This window comes from Eleutherodactylus coqui, chromosome 1 (assembly GCF_035609145.1).
Source record: "Eleutherodactylus coqui strain aEleCoq1 chromosome 1, aEleCoq1.hap1, whole genome shotgun sequence".
NCBI classification, from domain to species: Eukaryota; Metazoa; Chordata; class Amphibia; order Anura; family Eleutherodactylidae; genus Eleutherodactylus; species Eleutherodactylus coqui.
Genome location: NC_089837.1, coordinates 509,938,427 through 509,959,573, shown reverse-complemented (window position 1 = coordinate 509,959,573; position 21,147 = coordinate 509,938,427). Strand labels below are relative to the sequence as shown.

Here is a 21,147-nt window from a genome sequence, read left to right as displayed (position 1 = left end):
CAAAGAAAAAATTGTGAATTGGAGTCCCAGATAAGTCAGCTCAAGAAAAATTTAGAAATAGAGAAAGCTGCTTGCAGTCAGGCAGAGAAGCAAGCAGAGATCTTGAAAAACAGACTGGGTTACAAGGAAAACCAGGAAGCGCTCCATGAGAGACTGGTGTCCCAGCTACAGATGAGCTTGGATGAGAAAGCTGAACTACAGAAAATCCAGATCCAGGAGCTGGAGCGGAGTCATGCTCTAGTTATGGGGGCAGTGTCCAAGCAGTTGGAATAAACTGAAAAAGTGGAAGAAACATTGAAAAGTGAGTGTTCAAGCACTACAAGTAAAAGTCATCGAAGGTGACAGAGTCCAGGCAGAGCTGCCTGAGAAGGTGAATAGACTGCAGCTGGAGCTGGAAGCTCAGATCCAAGAGTCTCAGAGGCTGGTGCAAGAAGATACATAGAAGAGGCTTGGCCTTAGTGCACACCTGAAGACTGTGCAAGATGAGAGAGATGTATTCCTCAAGCAGTTAGAGGAAGATGCAGAAACTAAGAAGAATCTGTTAGAATAGATTGCATCACTTCAGGCACAGGTGTCAGATATGGTAGAGAAACTGGATGAGAACCCAGCATTCTGGGTCACGGTTGAAGAACAAGACAGTGAAATCCTAGAAGAAGTGGAAGCGATAAATCAGCAGTTTTTTCTTCAAACTGATATCTATGATGAAATTGAAACGTTTACAGTGAGTCTTCAACAGAAAGTAGAAGACATTAGTGTGGAGCTTGGTTACCAATGGCAGATGGTGTCCAACTGGGAGAAGAAACAGAAGATGTGTGAACAGTGGCTTACTGAGGAGAAATCAATGTTTCCTAAAGTTGCAAAACAATGGCTTAATAAGTGGATGCGCACTGAAATGCAAGACTGGATTAGCGCTAAGACAGACACTGAAAAGAGAACACTGATACAGGAAAAGGATTCTAAAAAGGAGATAAAAATTGTGAAATTCATTGAGAAAGTCAGAGCTGAGCCACAGATGGGAGGTGAGCAATCATCTGAAGTACAAGTTACCAAACAGAGGGCAGAAGGTGAAACTGCTGAAGCAGAGAAGGCCACTAAGGTAGCAGAGAAATCACAAAAAATGCTAACCAAGCTGGGCTATGAACATGCAGGATTAAAGAATACACACTTAGGCCTCATGTCCACGGGCAAAAGAAGAATTAAAATCCGCAGCGGATTTTAACTCTTCTCCTGCACGCGGATCCGCATCCCATAGGGATGCATTGACCACCCGCGGGTAGATAAATACCCGCGGATGGTCAATAAAAGTGATTTTTAAAAAAAATGGAGCATGAAAAAATCTGGACCATGCTCCATTTTTGTGCGGGTCTCCTGCGGGGAAGGCTCCCACAGGCTTCTATTGAAGCCTATGGAAGCCGTCCGGATCCGCGGGAGACAAAAATCGGAATTTACTCACCCGCTCTGGTTCTTCCCTTCGCCGCGGCTCCATCTTCTCTCCGTCGCGGCCGGATCTTTTTTCTTCGGGCCGGCACATGCGCGGGCCACGTCACCGACGTCACCCTGCGCATCCGCCGGGCCGAAGAAAGAGGATCCATCCGCGACGCAGAGAAGATGACGCCGCGGCGAAGGGAAGATCCGGAGCGGGCGAGAGGTAAGTTTATTCTTATTTTAAGCACTCATGTCCGCGGGGCAGGAGGGACCCGCTACGGATTCTCCATGGAGAATCCGTAGCGGGCCTGATTTTCCCCGTGGACATGAGGCCTTAAGAGAGGTGGGTAGGTACCCAGAAGGAATGGGCAACAAATCTCCCCTCTCAAAATCCAGGGTAGCTTTAAACAAGACTAGTCCAGATCCACATCCACCAGGATCAAAACTACTTTGTGGCAATACAATGATGAAAAAGGATTTTTATTTACAGATACAAAAAAGTCCCTGCTTAGGGGGACCGAACACATACAATGCGTTTCGGCTATATGTAGCCTTTTTCAAGTATAGTATCACAGATAACAACCAAGTTTAAATAGTAAGTCAAATACACTTACCATTAAGTCACTTAATGAGCCTGGCCGACGACATTAAGCAAACGTACCAATTGGCCAGCATGTGCCAATAGTATAGGATTGCCACAGAATCCTAGCATTGAGTCGGCGGAACAAGCGGTCACATGGCCAGCAGCGTCACATGTAGTGACGTAGGGTAGCTGCAAGATCCTAGCAAAGAGGAGGCGGGGCCGATGGTCACATGGCCCACGGCGGCTTACTTGATGACGTGTAAGCCAACGTGCATGCTGATAGGAGCAAAGAGTCCGTAGCTACGTGCAGCTTATGTCATGGTGTGTTTCAAACGCCAACAATCACATGACCCATAGTGGTATGCGTGATGATGTGTATACCACGAGACTAGCAGAGACTAAGGGAAAAAGACCTCAGAAATTACTCCTGTCCTAGATAAAGAAGTTATGCAAACAAATGAAAGTGTCTATGATAGAGAGCTCGCAGGTGGAAATAAGTGCACATGCCGCCACTGAAGTGCAGACTGAGGAAATGGCTCCAGCAACAGTTGAATAGATGAGTGATGTACAATTTGAAGTATCCAATGTGGAAGCTGAGAAAGTGCCAGTTATCGACAGTCCCCCGAGCCAGGAGTTTGGACCCTGGAGGGCCAAAGGCTGTGATACAGCCTTTATCAAGGGGGTGGGGGGGGGGGATATGTAGTAAGGCAGTATCAGAATGGCCTATAGAGGGTGCTAAATAGGCAGTCTGATACCTGAAAAAGAGATGGTAAACACTTGATAGGTGAAGCAGGAATTGGTTGCATATAAGCCAGTTCCTGCCAGAAGCGAAAAAGGTGATGTTGGCTGAGAGAGCCAGAGAGGCGGTGAAGGGAGCCACTTCAGGGACTTGAAGCCTGGGGTCCAGTGCGGACCAGTTGGGTCTGTCACTCTGTCTGATGGAGGAAGACGCCCTCAAGATGCCCTAGGCGGGGTTAGTGACAGGACCCTGTGGGTTGTGAACCCTAAACCTATATGGACTGTTTATGATTTGTGATGTGCTTCGAATGAAGGCTGGCAGGAGACAGATTTAAAGAAATTTTAGACGTCTGGAGCATGTTTTCATGTGAGGTGCGCCACTTCCTAACCATGTGGACAGTGATCCAGAGGCGAGTGAACCCCGACCTGTTACAATATGCTTCCATAAAGGTTTGGCAATTGGAGAGCTTTCTTGGGTTAGAATGTATGCAGATCTCAGAACATACTTCCCTCCTTCCCCCACCCCTCTTTCCTACTTTCCTGCTCCTTATGTTGTTTGATATGTTTATGTTTAGGTATGGAAAACGAGGAAAATGTGATGTTTAGGCCTACAACTCTATGACAATGTAAAACTGTTACTATGCACGCCCCTTTTTCGCCCGATCGCAGCGATTTTCGAGTACTTCCGTACTCGGGTGAAAAGATTCAGGGGGCGCCGTGGATAAGTGGGGGGTTGCAGCGGAAGTGGGGGGGAGAGGGAGAGAGAGGGCTCCCTCCTGTTCCCCGCTGCTACCTCCCGCTCCGCCACGCCTCCCCCCGCCCCCCAGCGCCCCCCCGAATCTTTTCACCCGAGTACGGAAGTACTCGAAAATCGCGGTGCTCGATCGAGTAATTACTCGAAATGAGTATATTCGCTCATCTCTACTGCTAATAAAACATATTAGTATAGCGTAATGTCCATTGTCATCCAAGATCGCTTTATGAACAGAAATTGCAATTGCATCCTTGATAGCTATGGACACTCCACATTTTCTATGTATGGCAGGTGAGGAAAAATATGGGGAAACCACTTGTGTGTTAGCTTAAATACATCTTCTTTGTTTAAATGCATTTCCTGATTGCATAGTATGTCTGTATCAGTTATGCAGCCTCTCTGCAGACCATTGATCACCTAAAGTGTGAGTTTAGGCCCCTGACAATGATTGATAGTATTTTTAACTACCATAATGCAAGAAGCTAGATGCATTCGACTTGGAAGGGACCTGGGGGACCCAGGAGAGTTATCTCCATTTTGTGGAGCTCCCCCCAATTACAATATAGCCACCGCACCATCACATGCAAGCACATCTCAGGCCTATTGGTAAATGAGAACAGAGTAAAACTCAAAACACCAAACAGTATGGTTAGAAATATGGGCCTATAAGACCAAGAAAACAAACCTCAGGATAAATGGGGCACATACTTCCATAGTTCTTGAGGTGGCCTGGATTTATCGGTTACGAATGGTTTGCATGCCAGGTATGGCAATTTTAGGAATAAGAACAAGAAAATCTGAATAAGGAGAGTCCCCAGCCTTGTAATGGTCTTTTCATAGGGAGTTATGTTAGTTGGCCAAAGAAAGTTCTTCAGTGCGCTTCTTCCCACCGAGATGGAGAGCTCCACTTTCCATTAGAGCTTAGTGGACCAGGTGAGCCCTGGTAGGGAGGCTTCTTATGGGAATTTTGCATAGGATTTTGTGCCATTCCCAGTGATAATGAGTTTCACCGGGACGCCTCATATGTATGTGATGCAGTGTTCTCTGAGAATTTTTTGCTCGTAGTGTATGCTTCTTTTTGCAGAAGTGTCTCTTCTGATAGCTCTACGAAGAGTGCAATAATTTGCACTCGATGAAAAGTTTGGAAGTCTAGCAGTTTCCATCAACTTTTCTTTAATATGAGAAAAATGTATACGCAATAACGCCCCTTGGTACGGAAAACGGGCAAAGATTTAGTCTTAGGGCTCACACCCACTGGTGTTTTTTTTTCTCTTGTGCTGCGAGAGTGAGGGAAAACACTCGCCTCGCAGCCCAAGAAAAACACTGTGATAACGCCAGTGTTTTCAATGGGGCCAGCGCCAGCAGCGATAGCCCCATTGAAAACATAGGGAAAATATTGCGGACTTCTGCCACAGCTGTCATAGCTGTGGCAGAAGTCCAGCATGCTATCCCATTGCTTTCAATGGGGTCGGCCATGATGGGCAGTATTATACCTGCACATAAATGAGGCTTGTATAGGGGGCCAGTCACACAGATACATGTAGTGCATCATGCAGGCAGCAGCCTGGCCCTTAAATTCTGGAGGGCCGGGGGTGTTAGTGCTTTGTACACTTAGAATATACAGGATAGCCCGCCTGATATAATAGTAGGGGCATCACTAATAGTTGTAACCCTGCATGGTGCACTACACGAATCTGTGTGACTGGCCCCCTATACAAGCTTTATATATGTGCAGGTATAATACTAAGCAGCCCTCCAGTGTACGATCGGTGTAAGAGCGGTCATACATCAGTATGCTGCACCGGTGTCCCTCCCCCATATACCATTTCTGCCTGCTGCGGGGAGCTGGGGTGTTTCTGCCCTTCTATCTCTGGATCAGCAAGTTTGGTTGTTTTCTTTTGCTTGGAAAATGTAATATCAGCGTGAGGCCGGGGGTCCCGTTACCGAGAATGTCCCGTCTGATGGTACATCACATTTTGCTCTGCTGGCTAACACTACGGCTTATTGCTTGTACAGATGAAACATGCGGTTATAACATGTTTTATCTGTGATAGCCGTGTGCCCAAAAACTGCATTGAAAATGTGACATGCAGGAAAAGAGCATCAAACACTAATGTTACATGTACAAGTACCCTGAGTGTACACTTATACATACACTTCCAGGAGGAGTAATAGAGGAACATCATCATATACGATCCTCCAGGATTATTATTTTATGGCCAATACAAATAGTTACTTAGATCTGTCTGCAGACGGACGGACGGCTCTCGGGTCTCCTTCTCATAGCAGAATGTTGCCACTGAATTGAGCACAGATTCCGCACCCGATTTTGCAGTGAAATGCACCATTTTAGTGTTCTATCGCTGCTCCCCCGATCTGTGCTGTAGCTCATATAATAGATTTTTCTTTATGTAGATCTTCAAATCTCTAATGCGGCAAAAATAATTGTCCTGACAATTCACGCGGAGACGAGATCTGCTGGCGAACACGAATTTGTCCCGCCGCCAGGAGATAAATCCATCTGTGTGCAAAAAGATGTAAAAGTAATGCAAAACAGCACTGCTCCATAAAACCAAAAAGGTGGGACCATATAGTAAAGTGCCAGCCACGAAAGGAACCTGGATCACTACGACTTTGACAACTCAGCCTCTGAATTGGCAACTACCACCAGCACAGAAGAAGCCGTGAACCGCGACATTGTGGTAAATATTTCTTCTAGAACATTGACTGATACTGAGGTCACGGTTCTAGCGAAGGGACTTTCGTTTTGCCCCTCCAATCAGATTGGTTCGAACTGGACCTTGATTTGCATAGATTCTTTAGAAATCTTGGTTTAAAACAATATTTTGGGTTGCAGGATGTCACCTCTGTTGCGTCGCCAGCTACTCCCCCTGAGAGTTTCACCCTAACGGGAGTGGGCCTACGTAATAAAAGTCACTTTATGCCACCGACCTCTAATTTTGCGATAGAGACCTTTACGTCTCTGGTCCTGAAGGACATTTCAAAGTTAAAATCTGATGCATCTCGAAATCGGATAGAGAGTAGACCCAATCTAACCAATGCTGAATAACGTGCTCTAAATGATCTATGATGTGATAAGTCTGTGATTGTAAAACCCGCGGACAAAGGGGGTGCGGTGGTCACTATGAATGCCACAGACTATTGTGCTGAAATGGATAGACAACTAGCTGACCGACAGGTATATGAGAAATTGATGGGAGACCCCACCCCCAAATTTCAGGTCCAATTGAGAATTATGCTGCAGGATGCACTATTGGAGGGGGTGATTGATAGCCCTTTACATAAATTTCTTGATGTGACTTACCCAATAGTCCCGGCTTTCTACACATTGCCAAAGATTCATAAAGATCTACATCCCCCCCCTGGGAGGCCTATACCGTAGTAGCCAGTTGCGACTCCCTTTTCTCTAACTGCGCTAGGTTCTTGGACAAAATTCTCAGATTCTTTGCTGAGAAATCCCAGTTGTATCCTAAAGATACTGGGAACTTGCTGAGGAAACTCGGTGATTGTACTATAACAGAAGCTACTATTTTGGTTACATTCAATGTGGTCAGTCTATATACCTCTATCACCCATACATGTGGTTTGGCAGCTGTAAAGCACTATCTTGAAAATTCCTCTTTCCCAGTGGGTAGCCAACAGTTTGCCCTGTCGCTGCTGGAGTATATCCTTGTGAACAATTACTTCATGTTCTCGGGGGTGTACTACCGGCAGCGACAGGGTACCACTATGGGATCTAATGTGGCGCCCACGTACGCGAATATATTTATGCGTGCGTGTGAGGAACAATATATCTATGTCTCTGACTATTGGCGCCATGTGATATGTTGGTATCGCTTTAGTGATATTTTTCTATTATGGAAGGGTTCTGAGGTGGAACTGACAGCATCCAAGGTACCAGAGGTCAGACAGTGGATTGGAAAGGGTTAAAGATACGGATAGAAACTCTCTTCTTTACTACAGTAGTAACCACCCGTGCCCTATGGTGGACTCACTTCCTTGGTCCCAATTATTGCGTGTCCGCCGTATCACAGATGATAGACTGGTTGATAAAAATTCTTGCAGAGGGGATTTCCTCCCTCTTTGTTGCAATCCACAAGTAAGAGAATTAGGAATGTGGATAGGAGAGATTTTTGGCAGATAAAAAACGTACACCACGGGCACGTAGGATTCCATTTATTTCTACCTATAGCCCCTTGAGTGGCAAGATTAAGAATATTCTCCTTAAACACTGGCCCATTGTTAGTAATTGCTGTCAGAATATCCCTGAGTTTACACAACCAACAATGCTAGCCTACAAAAGGGGTAGGAACATAAGAGATAAATTGGTCAGACCCCTATTTACCCCGACTGGGGGACTTATCCAACGGACACTTGCACAGAGCAGGAAGGGTAATTTCTCGTGCCTTTCCTGCTCTTGTTGCAGTAATATGCACAAGGGGGACCATTTCAGACATCCAACCTCTGGAAAAAGATATATTCTTAAAGAAAGATTTACCTGTTCCACGTCTTTTGCCATATATCTTATCACCTGCCCTTGTGGGCTAGGATATGTTGGCGAAACAACGATGGAAGTACGTAGCCACATCACAAACCATAAAAGTACTATACGAACGAAGAAAACTGGTCCGCCGATCCCTAGACATTTTTGCGAACATCGACATTCTGTGAGCCAACTCAGGTTCAAAGTCATTGATTGGTGGCCCCACTACCCCGAGGGGATGATCGGGTGGGCCTACTCAAACGGAAGGAGATAAAATGGATTTCTGAACTCGATACTCTGTCCCCTAGAGGCCTTAACATTGAATATCCAATATCTTCTTTTCTTTGATTCAATGTCAGCTGGATGATATGTATTTGTGACTATCTGATATATGCTATACTTGCATAATAGAATACTGCGATTCCATCCTCAGTTTTGTTTTTAATCACATTCTTGTTTGTTTGTCTTACAGATATGAAGTTTTGCGCATATGCCTCGTGCTTCTAGCTTCCGATGTCTCAGATTTGCTTTTTTTTCTGCCGTTGTTCCTCTTTTGGAATTTTTTGGATATCACAATAAAAATTGTATTCTTTCACGCCAATTGGAGTGAGGAGTCCTTTTTAGGCCATTTGTTAATATATGGGATATGGTACCATTGGTATCATTACTACTTATGTATGCACATATATATATAGCCTAAGGTAAACAGATTTCGATATCAGTTGGGATATGTCAGTATGATCCCTTTAAGCCCTTGTTGATTTATGTACTATTCGTGGTATAATTCTGATATAAGTACTCTGTAATGTACATTTGTATTATGTAGTATATATGATCTATCATATTAGACTGACAGATTGTCAGCTACACTTTAACCACGATTGCAGTCCATATGCCTATATACAATTCCCGTGATGTGGACGGTTTGGAATGCATGGGTTGTTATACCAACAGAGATATACTAGGGGTGGTTTAACTCCTTTTCTATGTGCCGCATAATAAAACATACAGCTGATATAGTATAGGCATATGGCCCTTAATATATGACTGACAGATTGCCAATAGTATATGGATTATGTCTGTGGGCCGAGCATTTTCTTACATTTCTGGTATGTGCAGTCTATAATATGTACCTAGAAAAGGCACATACGGATGTTTCTGCACTAAGCCCAAGTCCAGGAAGGGGGCTCGATATGTCAATTAGGTGATATACTAAACGATGAACACATTTAACTTTGGATGTAAGTAACTGTAGTCCGAGAGTTCCCACAGCAGATTCACACATGTGCAGTGTGCTAAAATGAGACTTAGACTCGGGCAACACTCACGGGTGCATTATGATGGTGTAGGCGAAGTCCCAAAACTGCATCAAAACATGGTTTACAGTAAAGAGCGGCGCACTACTGCTATGTGTACAGGCACACCGAGGGGGTATTTATCATACAGTTCGGCCACCTGCAGACGGGCGAAAATTCCGCGGAGGGATTTCCCGGGGAATTTCTGCCCTTGGAAGCTGCCATAGGATTGCGTTAGCAAACGCAATCCTAGGCAGACAGCCGCGGTTTGTTCGTGCAAAATCTCGCGCGGCAAACAAACCGCAGCATGTTCTATTTCTCTGTGGGGCTCGCAGAAACGAAACGTCACTGCCCGGCCGCATGCGCCGCCTGCCCGACAAGCCGGCACATCAAACAGCCGGAGCCGTTGGAGCGGGTGAGTACGGGCTGCTCTCTGCAGGCGCTCGGGTCGGGTCCCGGGGCGAGAATCCTCGCTGCCAGATCTGACCCGCCCGTCTGCAGGTGGCCTTCCAGGAGGTAATAACCAATGTCGGAAAGGAAATTTAGCCCACGTTGTGGAGGACCACGAGTGAGCGGATCTTCAGTTCATAAAACAATCAGGTTTATTTCAGCACATAAACGGGCCTTGTACAAGCTTAAAATCCAAGGAATCACAAACAGATATATACATAAAGGTTACTCCCAACGAGGCGTCACCCAGCGGCATCATGGGATGTCCTCTGACGTAATTAATGGGGAGGGGCTCAATTCCCTCTAACGTGAAAAAAAAATCACATGACCTTGTTTGGAACGCAACGCGCTTTCCAATTACTCAACAAACTTTATCACTCCAACTGCACAGAGAGAAGCTTACGTTTTACTACCGTTCTGTTTATGGATGGATACATATCATTCATCAGTTACGTGCATTACTTAGTCACACAATAATCTCCGCATATAAAATCAGTTATGTACTAAAACATAATTCAATGTGTTTAAATAAACTACGTTTAAAATAAACCTGCTTGTTTTATGAACTGAAGATCCGCTCACTCGGGGTCCTCCGCAGCGCCGGCTACATTGTCTTTCCAACATCGGTTGTTACTTCACGGCGAGCTCCTGGTCACCCAGAGAAGCTAGTATACCCTGGACGTCTCTCCATCACCAGGTGGATTTTGGATAGAGTGATTTTTTACGCTATCCTGGACAAAGGGTGCCGAAGGGCCGTCCCTGAGCAGGGTTAACCCTTCAAGCCCCAGGTGAGTTTCCATTCACCTTCAAAACTTTGTTTCTGTTGAATGAAGATTTAATTGTTTCATAAGGCGCATTCTTACTGTATATTTTCCTACAGTTCCAGGAGGAGTAAAGGAGGAACAGCTGTAGGGTTAGTTGATCGCTCTGTGTATCTCATCTGTAGGGCATAGAATTCAGATGTTTCTTGTGCAAAATTTCAGGTCAGCACTGTCAATTCTCGGTGATGAAACCACGTCAGGCGGCCGCACATGGATCTGTCCCGTAACAGAGGTTACATCCACGTGCGAATGCACACAAGAATCTGCAGCAGAGTTCTAGAGCTCAGCCTCAGAGTTCTCCCGTGGGTTAAATTGTCAGAGCCGCATCAGGAAAATATGGCACCAATCTGACAGTTTAAGGTCATTCTTACACACAGCATCGGAAAAATGACGTTAATTTTTTTTACCGTGATTTTTGAACGCACCCCGCCATTGTGATGGGTGTGTTTAAAAAGAGTAAAAACACACCAAAAAGAGCAATCAGCACTCCAAAATCACGTTTTAGAAAGCGCTGCGTTCAAGCGCAGGTCTGCGAGGCCCCATTGAAATCAATGGTAGTGTTGTATCACAATTACCGTGGTGTTCAAATTACGGCAGTAATCGCAGGTCTGAAGCCACATCCGCTCTCACATTCAGTACTATTCATACATGAACCTCCCAGCAGCTAAATGTAAAACAGAGGAAATAAATAGACTGGAGGTATTCTACTGTTACCTACTCCCTTTCTTATCTAAAATTACCACACTTGACCATTTCTGGCTATTAAAGTGGAATTGGCCGCAGCCTTATTAAATTACCTTATGAACAATTTTAAAACATTTAAACTTTTACAAAAACAAATATACCCTTCCCATGCCTCTCTACACCTTTCCACTTCTTTACCCAAAATTGGCGTACATAAGCCCCGCTAGAGTCGGGCTGTAGACCGCCTTGCTCCGTTGACATGAGAATTTTATCCGCCACTAAGGGTGCGTCATACCGCCTATGACGCATCCCACCCCACCCCACCCCATTACCTCTCTCCATAGCTGCCTCTAACCCGTCCTGTAGTCTGGAAATGAAGATGTCCAATCCCACGTCTGTCAAATGAACTCCATCCTCCCTAAGCGCGCTCCATGCCAAATCCTCCAGCTCTCAATGATGAATGGCGATCCCACCCAAAGTTCGATATCCGTCTTTTTACAATGTCCGACCACACGAAACGCACCTCTTCAAAACATTCTCGAAATCGGAGTAGATCCTGCTTCATCATAACTAGAAGCTCATTCATCTTTTTGTGGCCCAAGTCATTTCTCCCTGCATGAATAAGCAGGATGACCCGGCGTTGTGCATGTCCGCTAATCCGAAGTACCTCCAGAAGCAAGCTATGCCACCGAAGACCTTTGATGCCGCACCAATGTACAGATGCCCTTTTAAGACGCAGTCCTGATCCGACTGGTCGAATTCGGGCCCGTCTCTCCGCCCAATGAATATAATAATGTCCCAACATCCAAATTTGCCACGTGTCTTCTGCTGCAAACAAAAACCCGTGATAAAAACAGCTAAAGCAAACTTCTAACCAATACTACTACTACTAATACTATTCCCCCCTACCTCCCCTGTTACATCATGCTTCCTTCTACTTCCAGGTCCGGCCGTACGTATGACTTATATGCATCTGATTTCCATCTTCAAAACTTCTTAATGCTTTCTGCGCTAACCACGCAATCGTAAGCCATCGTCGCAGCGGCAGTGCGGAAAGACTGTGTGCTGAACTCTTTTGGCTGAAAGCCCGCTCTGCCCAATGCTCTGCGCAATATCGCTGCAAACTGGAATCACATAAGGGGGTCCTATTTGCATGTGCCAAAAAAAATAGTCCGCTGTTCTTGCCTGTGATACGAATTGTCTCACCAGCGCTACCAGGCACCAAGCCAACCCCAGTGCCACTATGGAAACCCAATCACCACGGCCGTACAGGTCAGTTTTTGACCTTCTGTACACACCCTAACCGCCAACTCCTCCACCACCACGTCCATACTGCACAGGCCACCTGACTTTCGCTTGCTCGCTGGCACCAACTTGCCGATTCTGAGGGCTGCAAAAAACGCTAGCAAAAATCCTGCTCAAAACAGTCGCATCTCCACTGCATCCCTGCACACTTCTTCCTGCGCTTGCAAAATTGACACCAACACCGGAAACGTGATAGGGCGGCGACTGTAAACTCGCCCCTCTCCTTTTGCAATCCTTTTATAATCTGACCAAAAACGAACGCTTTTGTTACATCGACCTCTCCATGTAGCTTCAGCAGAAGGGCTATCCCGGCTAGGTTTCTCCTTGCCACCCCCACTGATGCACCTTCCCTGCGCAGTTCCACCATCATATCCAAAACTGCCGACCTAGCGGCTCCTTTTTCTGGCAGACTTCCACCCGTATGACTCAACCACCACTTGCAGATTGCATGGTAGCTTCTCCACGTGGCCTCAGCCACCGACGTTCTCACCAGCTTCAACATATCTCCTCTGCCACTCTCCATAAGAAACAAGGGCAATGTACCCCCTCGGCGTCTGCCGTCGGGTGGAGTTCACTGAAAACCTCCATCTGGAAATGAGACGGTCAGCCATACCATTTTCCATACCAGGGATATGCCTTGCTCTCAAACCAATATTCAACTGCAAACATTGCAAAACCACGTGCTGCAGCACTGCCAACACAGGGGATGGGGGGGGGGAGAGGAAGAGAAGGTCTGCCAATTGACAACCTGTACTACTGCCTCAGTGTCTGTCCATCAACAAATCCTCCTATTCCCCAGCACCTCACCCCAAATTTCCAGCGCAACCGCTATAGGAAAGAACTCCAGCAACGTAACGTTCTTCAGCCAACCACGCTCCTCCCACTCTGCAGGCCATCCATCACTGCACCAATGCTCCTGAAAAATCACCTTGAAACCATATTTTCCTGCCACGTCCGAAGAAATGCTGAGCGCCTGTTGAAACTTCCTCCCTCGGGCAGATAACCTGCCCATTGAAGGACTGCATAAAAATTTGCCACATATGAAGGTCGCTTTGCATCTGCCTCGTGATTCTAATAAAATGATGCGGTGACTTGACCCCCGCATCCTATCAGCAGGCACATATCTATGAAAAATTGACTGTCGAATCAACACCCTAATACAGTGTTTCCCAGCTCCAGTTCTCAAGGCACACCAACAGGTCATGTTTTCAGGATTTCCTCAGCATTGCACAGGTGATGTAATTATTGTCAGTGCCTCAGACATTGCCACAGGTGTTCTTACTATAAAATATCCTGAAAACATGACCTGTTGGGGTGCCTTGAGGACCAGAGTTGGGAAACACTGCCCTTATAGATGAAAGCACTCTGGGTGCATCAGCAGCAACCAAAAGGCCGACTCTATGTCCGTCTTTGCCAGCTGCGCTCCCGCCCCGGCCGCTTGCACTATTCGAACCGCCCAATAAAACGATGTGTAGGAAACAGCGGCCTGCTCTTTTGAATACCCATCATTCACTGATTCCCCTTTGGGAAAAGATAGATGATGTATCATGCAAAACTTGCCCGCTTTCTTCTTGGGAACTAGCCCCAATGCGAAAACCCGCAAGTTTTCAAACGGCGGCTCTTGAAACGGACCGACCATGCGACCCAACTCCACCTCCTTACTTAACTTTTCCCGAACCACTTCTGGGTTGTACCCAGCCGATCTTAGGTCCAAACATAACCTCAACGATGGCTAGTGGACAAACGGTATCGAGAACCCCTCCCTGGGCAGGTTTGCCTCTGCTTTCTTGTGAAGTGCTCATGTCTGAATTTGCAAGCGTCATAAAAATGACAGTGCCACTCATCGAATGCCCAACAGGAGCCAAGCGGCTTCTTTTGCTGTTTTTGTGCTAATATAAGCTGGATCCAATCATCGGTTGCTTTGGAAGCCCAGCTGATATGTCCAGTACCTGATATACGCCGCCTAAAGTCCTTGTTGTAACACCACCAAGCCGCACCCCCGTGCAGCTTGCAAGCGCTAAAGATCGTGTTGATGTATACCATCAACTCTGGTCCTTTTTCTGGCTGGTGATGACAAGTGATGTCCGCCAATGACAAAAAGACTTGCAGCCAATTCCCGAGGTCTTCGCTACTTTCGGTTTTCTATTGACGCGCGGCTCTAAAAAAAATGCCATATTTGGACGTTTTATACATTACAATACAAAAAGAGCGGAAAACATTTCAGCCGTAATATTTCACAGTGTTGAATCATCATATTCGTGTCAATCCCTTGGGCTGGGTTCCCACGGGACGGATTTGCCACGGTAATTCCGTGCAGAATTGTTGTGCGGCAAATTTAGCTGCAGCTCCTAATCCCAGGATTAGCCAGCCATGTGGACAAGATTTTGCAAAAATCTCGTCCACGTGGGGTGGCCAATTCATTGCGGCAATGCCGGGTGGAACCGGCATTGCGGCACAGAATTTCAAGCCGCAGCATGTCATTTCTTTATTGTTTTCCACTGCGGCCTCACTCCTCTCCATCGGTAGAGAAAACCACAGCGGAGATGCAGGCGGCGAAACCTGTGGCCGGTGGGGGGGGCGGGGGGGGGGGGTAAACCAAATATGTAAACTTACACTCTATAATAGTGTACCATTTTATGATGAGTTTACATATTTGGTTTATACTTATTGTATGGTATTGTAATATATTATGATAAATGCACGTAATACTAGTGTTAAGTATATTTATGTATAAAGCGGTTGATAAAATACAAGATCTATAGTATGACCCTCTGGTCAATAAGTTTCAACCCCCCAGTTACATTAAATCTTTATGTGTGGGGACGCGGCCATTGATAATAGGGTTAAATGTACTTTAGGAAGGGGTTGAACACTGTAAATGACTCCTATGAAACATAATTTTTATACAATTTTAGTGCTGTTTAACAACATCTATTTGGTATATATGTGTGTATGGTATATACAGTGTGTGATATGTACACATGCGTGTGTGACATACACTGTATTTTCTGGACTAGAAGTGGTGGGGTCTTTTACTCTGAAGTGACCTCACCAAGCGTCTCTGCCTCTCTCTGCTGTGATCCCACTCGGCTCTCTGCCTGCTCCCCTTCCTGGTTGGCTGATTCCCCAACACTAACAGGAGAGACAGAGACCCTCAGAGTCCTGACCATGGAGCTCGGCCTCCTATAGCGGAGGCTCCCTGCGTGTGTTTTCTCACACTCTGCAGCTGCTGGTGACATTAACGGCACAACCTCCATTCTCCATCTAGCGGCACTAAATAGCCTGCGGCACTTCCTATTGGCTGAGCCTGTGGCAGCTTCCGTGATAGCTGGGATTTGGATAAGAAAGAGTTAATGCAAGTAAGCTGGAGGTGTTGTAAAAAGAAGGGCGGAAGTATGCCTATTTTGGAGTAGGAGATGAGACAGCAATTGTAGGGTTAAAGAGTTACTACTAGAGATGAGCGAACGTACTCGTCCGAGCTTGATGCTCGGGCGAATATTAGGGTGTTCGGGATGTTCGTTATTCGTAACGAACACCACACGATGTTCGGATGTTCGTCTATATGCGCTCAATGGGGCCGGCGGCAGCAGCGCCAACCCCATTGAGAACATATAGAAGACAAATCCTTCTTCTCTGCCACAGCTGTAACAGCTGTGACAGAGAAGAACGATGTTTGCCCATTGAATTCAATGGAACCGGCAATACAGCCGACTCCACTGAATGCAATGGGCTGCCGGCGATCGCGGGATGAATTGTCGGAAAGGGGTTAACTATATAAGCCCTTTCCTGCAATTCATCCAGAAATGTGTAAAAATAAAAAATATATATATACTCACCTGGTGCCGACAGACGGAGTTCAGCGCGGCAGGCTGCAGTTCTCCTGAACTGCTCTGAACAGCTGTTAGTAGTATTCAGCAGCCGGGGATTTAAAATCCCCGCCTGCTGAATAAGATGCCTCTGAATGGTCACAGCCTGACCAATCAGAGGCCAGCCCTCACTCACACCCATTCATGAATGGGTGTGAGTGAGGGCTGGCCTCTGATTGGTCAGGCTGTGACCATTCAGGGGCATCTTATTCAGCAGGCGGGGATTTTAAATCCCCGGCTGCTGAATACTACTAACAGCTGTTCAGAGCAGTTCAGGAGAACTGCAGCCTGCCGCGCTGAACTCCGTCTGTCGGCACCAGGTGAGTATATATATATTTTTTATTTTTACACATTTCTGGATGAATTGCAGGAAAGGGCTTATATAGTTAACCCCTTTCCGACAATTCATCCCGCGATCGCCGGCAGCCCATTGCATTCAGTGGAGTCGGCTGTATTGACGGCTCCATTGAATTCAATGGGCTAACATCGTTCTTCTCTGCCACAGCTGTTACAGCTGTGGCAGAGGAGAACTTGCTGTGTCGTTCCCATCATTTTCTTGAATTGCCAAGATTTTCACACATGAAAACCTTAGCGAGCATCGGCGAAATACAAAAATGTTCCGGTCGCCCATTGACTTCAATGGGGTTCGTTATTCGAAACGAACACCCGAACATCGCGGGAAGTTCGTTTCGAATAACGCGAACCCGAACATTTTGGTGTTCGCTCATCTTTAGTTACTACACATGTGTAATACTGTAGTGAAATGCAGTTTGCTTTTAGATAATAGAAGAATGTATTTTGTGGATTCCTTTTGTTGTTGGTTCAGTCTTTTGAAAACTATTCCTACTGGACACATATATATATATATATATATATATATATATATATATATATATATATATATGGATGCAATAAAGTGTCTATGCCTCCTGAAGAACAGCCTGGTGTCATTGGACTTTTCAACATTTCTGGGGGATCATCCGGAATTTGGAGGGTCAGAAGAGGGTGATTTCACCTCCTGCTATCTCATAGGTTTTAAGACTGATTGACTGAGAGTGAAGATCCACTTGGGTGACAAGGAGATATTGGCTTCATAGTGGGAAAACACACTCCCAAAGATTCAGACTGTAACTGCGACGTATAGGAACCATCAGAGGCATGGAAATCATAGAGTGTAAGGTAGGGGACCTACTGTTTGGTACGGTAAAATTAAGAGATCGAATAACTCTTAAAAACTGACTTCTTTTAGTAGCCTTCATTGGCGAAGCCTTGTTCTGTATGGTAAGGTTGGCAGGGTGGAATTGGTAACTTGGAATAACTGATAGAGCAGAGTCATATGTGTGTATAAGTACATATATATGTGTTTTAACTGGCATTGTCATTGCATTTGTTATATGGCATGTAATGTTTTTTGCTGTATCAGTTCTGTATCCTCTCTAATTGCTTGTGCAGATGTAGCAGTGCTGAAAAGGCTATTGTATGTAGATAGTTAAAAGTTCCTACAATGCATCTACATTTTGCTACACTGCCACTGGTGAAACACTGGAGTCCACATTCTTAAGGGAGGGGAAATATTGTGGTGGGAGTGTGATGTATGAGTCTCTCGTGGGAACTATACACTGCTTGCTTAAGTTGAATAGAGCTGTGCAGTGTATTGAGTTACTTGTGTTGTTTTAATGCTTAAACACTGAAGTGATAATGAGGGTGTTTTCACGCCCAGCCGATATACAGCATCTCTCTCTGCAGGGGAGGAGGCTGGAAGAGCCGGGAGCAGTGCACTGAGCTTCCGTCCCCTCTCTGCCTCCTCTCCACCCCCCTGCATTATCTTCAATGAGGAGAGGCTGGACGGGGGCAGGGCTAATTCCTGGAACTTATTCCCGCCCTCGCCCCGCCTCCTCTCATTGCAAATAGTGCAGCTGGGTGAAGAGGAGGCAGAGAGGGGGCGGGAGCTCAGAGCACTGCTCCCGCCTCTTCCAGCCTCCTCCCCCTGCAGAGATAGATGCTGTATATCGGCTGGGCGTGAAAACCCAGCTGACATACGGTCGTCTGAATGCACCCTAAGGGTGACTACCAACTACAGTTTTTTTCACTGCGAAATTCGCAGCATTTTTTTTTCTGCAGTGGTCTATGGGACTTGTAATGTTAAAATCGCGATCGCACAGAATCGTGATTTCGCGGTAAATTGCGATTTTGCGATTGTGTATATGAACCTGTGTGTTCTGTAGATGATCCCACTTGGGGTCTTTTCACCAGGACACATTATTTTACAACAGGGTTGAGGAATATGCCCTCCTTTGGGATGCTCAGCACTAATATTCAGCTGCAGGTGCCATCACCTCCTCCTCTTACTAACAAGGCTCCGCAGTGAATGTATGTTCACTAGAGAGGAGCGAGCATACTCGTCCGAGCTTGATGCTCGTTCGAGTATTAGGGTGCTTGAGATGCTCGTTACTCGAGACGAGCACCACGCGGTACTCGTCTCGATTAAACGAGCACTGACCATTGAATTCAATGGAGCCGGCTGAAAGCAATGGGCTGCCGGCGAGCGCGGGATGAATTTTCGGGAAGGGCTTAAAAATATAAGCCCTTACCTGAAAATCATCCTAAAATGTGTAAAAAAAAAATAGAAACGGGCCGGAGCTGTCCAGCGCATTGAATTCAATGGAGGCGGCAATACAGCCGGCTCTATTGAAAGCAATGCGCTGCGGGCGATCTCACGATAAATTTTCGGGAAGGGCTTAAATATATAAGCCCTTCCCTGCAATTCATCCAGAATTGTGTAAAAATAAAAAAAATATATATACTGCCCTGGTCCCAGCAGACGGAGTTCAGCCGCGGCCGGCTTCAGTTCTCCTGAACTGCTCTGAGTAGTATTCAGCAGCCGGGGATTTAAAATCCCCGCCTGCTGAATGAGCTGCTTCTGATTTGTCACAGCTTGACCAATCAGAGGCAGCTCTCACTCACACCCATTCATGAATTCATGAATGACAGCTGAGAGCTGCCCCTGATTGGCTCAGCGCTGATGAATTGCAGGGAAGGGCTTAAGCCCTTCCCGAAAATTCATTGTGAGATCGCCCGCAGCGCATTGCTTTCAATGGAGCCGGCTGTATTGTCGGCTCCATTTAATTCAATGGGCTAACATCGTTCTTCTCTGCCACAGCTGTTATAGCTGTGGCAGAGGAGAACGATCTTTATGCTGACAGTGAGGGGGGGGGGGTATCACTCTTGCCACTATTGTGGCTTAATAGTGAGATCTCAGAGCCCGAAATGCAGCCCTGCATGTTGCTCCTCGCCTGCCCTATCCATTTCTGTGTTTTTTACATGACTTTGGTGAATTGCTAAGATTTTCACAAATGAAAACCTTAGCGGAGCACCAGTCATATACATAAATGCTCGAGTCGCCCATTGACTTCAATGGGGTTCGTTACTCGAAACGAACTCTCGAGCATCACTGAAAGTTCGACTTGAGTAACGAGCACTCAAGCATTTTGGTGCTCGCTCATCTCTAATGTTCACATGTCCTGATTTTCCTGATAATCATGGTATAAGGCCTCCTTCCCACGAGCGTGACGGGCTCCGCAGCGTAATATTACGCAGTGAAGCCCGTCACGGCGCCCCCCAGAGCCCCTATACTTACCTGCGGGACATAGCGCGAAATCGCTTCCCCGCCCACCGCCGCCGCGTCACCGCTCGTCACCGCCCACCGCCGCGCGTCACCAGCCGTGTCACGTGCACGGCCGGCCGTGTCACGTGACGCGGCCGGACCGCGTCATTTGGCGTCATATGACGCTCGGCGGTGGGCGGGAAAGCGTTTTTTCACGCTATCTCCCGCTGGTTACAGCGGGAGATAGCGTGAATGGACGGCTTCCATTGACTGCAATGGAAGCCGTCAGTGCGTACAGCCCGTCCTCACCCGCAGAAAATAGAGCATGCTGCGGGTGAGGACGGGAGAAATCGCGGTGCGTAATTCCGCGGTGGAATTACGCATCGTGAGCATTGAGCTATTAGGTTCAATAGAACCTAATAGCTGCGTGCAACGCAGCGGATTTTCGCCGCGAATTACGCGGCGGAAATCCGTTCGTGGGAAGGAGGCCTAATGCAACAGTTTTTGCTGCAGTTTGGTGGCAGGTGGACATGTGGATGCAGCCTTAATAACCAGGAGGGCTAATTAGAAGATCGCATATCACTCCAAAGGACGGCCAGGCTCTCCTCTAATGAGGAGGCTCTCCTGTTCAGCAAGGACTGCATGTACAATGTGCAGCTTGGAGCAGCGCGGCCCCTAAAGAGTTTGCCATAGCTGCTGCATCTTGTCATGTAGCTGAGCAGATTAGACATTATTTTGAAGTAAAATACTACATAAAAGAGTTGCATATACGTACAAAGTGTGCTGCAAAATGATAGATTTTGGGGTGCATTTATTACTGGTGATGCACCTAAATTCCAAATAAGGGTTTTTACCCACTAGCGGTATTTTTTTCTTGCGCTGCGAGAGCGAATGAAAGCACTCTCCTTGCAGAGCAAGAAAAACGCTGTGATTTCACTCAGTTTTTTAAATGGGGCAAGTGGCAGCAGCACTAGCCCCATGGAACACATAGGGAGTATATATATGATTCGGCTCTGGGAAGGTCATTCTTTACTGCAAAGTAGAGATGAGCGAACGTACTCGTCCAAGCTTGATATTCGTGCGAATATTAGGGTGTTCGGGATGCTCGTTACTCGTAA

At 46.4% G+C, this 21,147-nt stretch overlaps 1 long non-coding RNA gene across 1 annotated transcript in view; it reads right to left on the bottom strand.

The window, feature by feature from the left end:
* LOC136614377 (uncharacterized) overlaps window positions 1-21,147 on the bottom strand; it is a 79,989-nt gene that overhangs the window by 50,421 nt on the left and 8,421 nt on the right. The window lies entirely within an intron of this gene.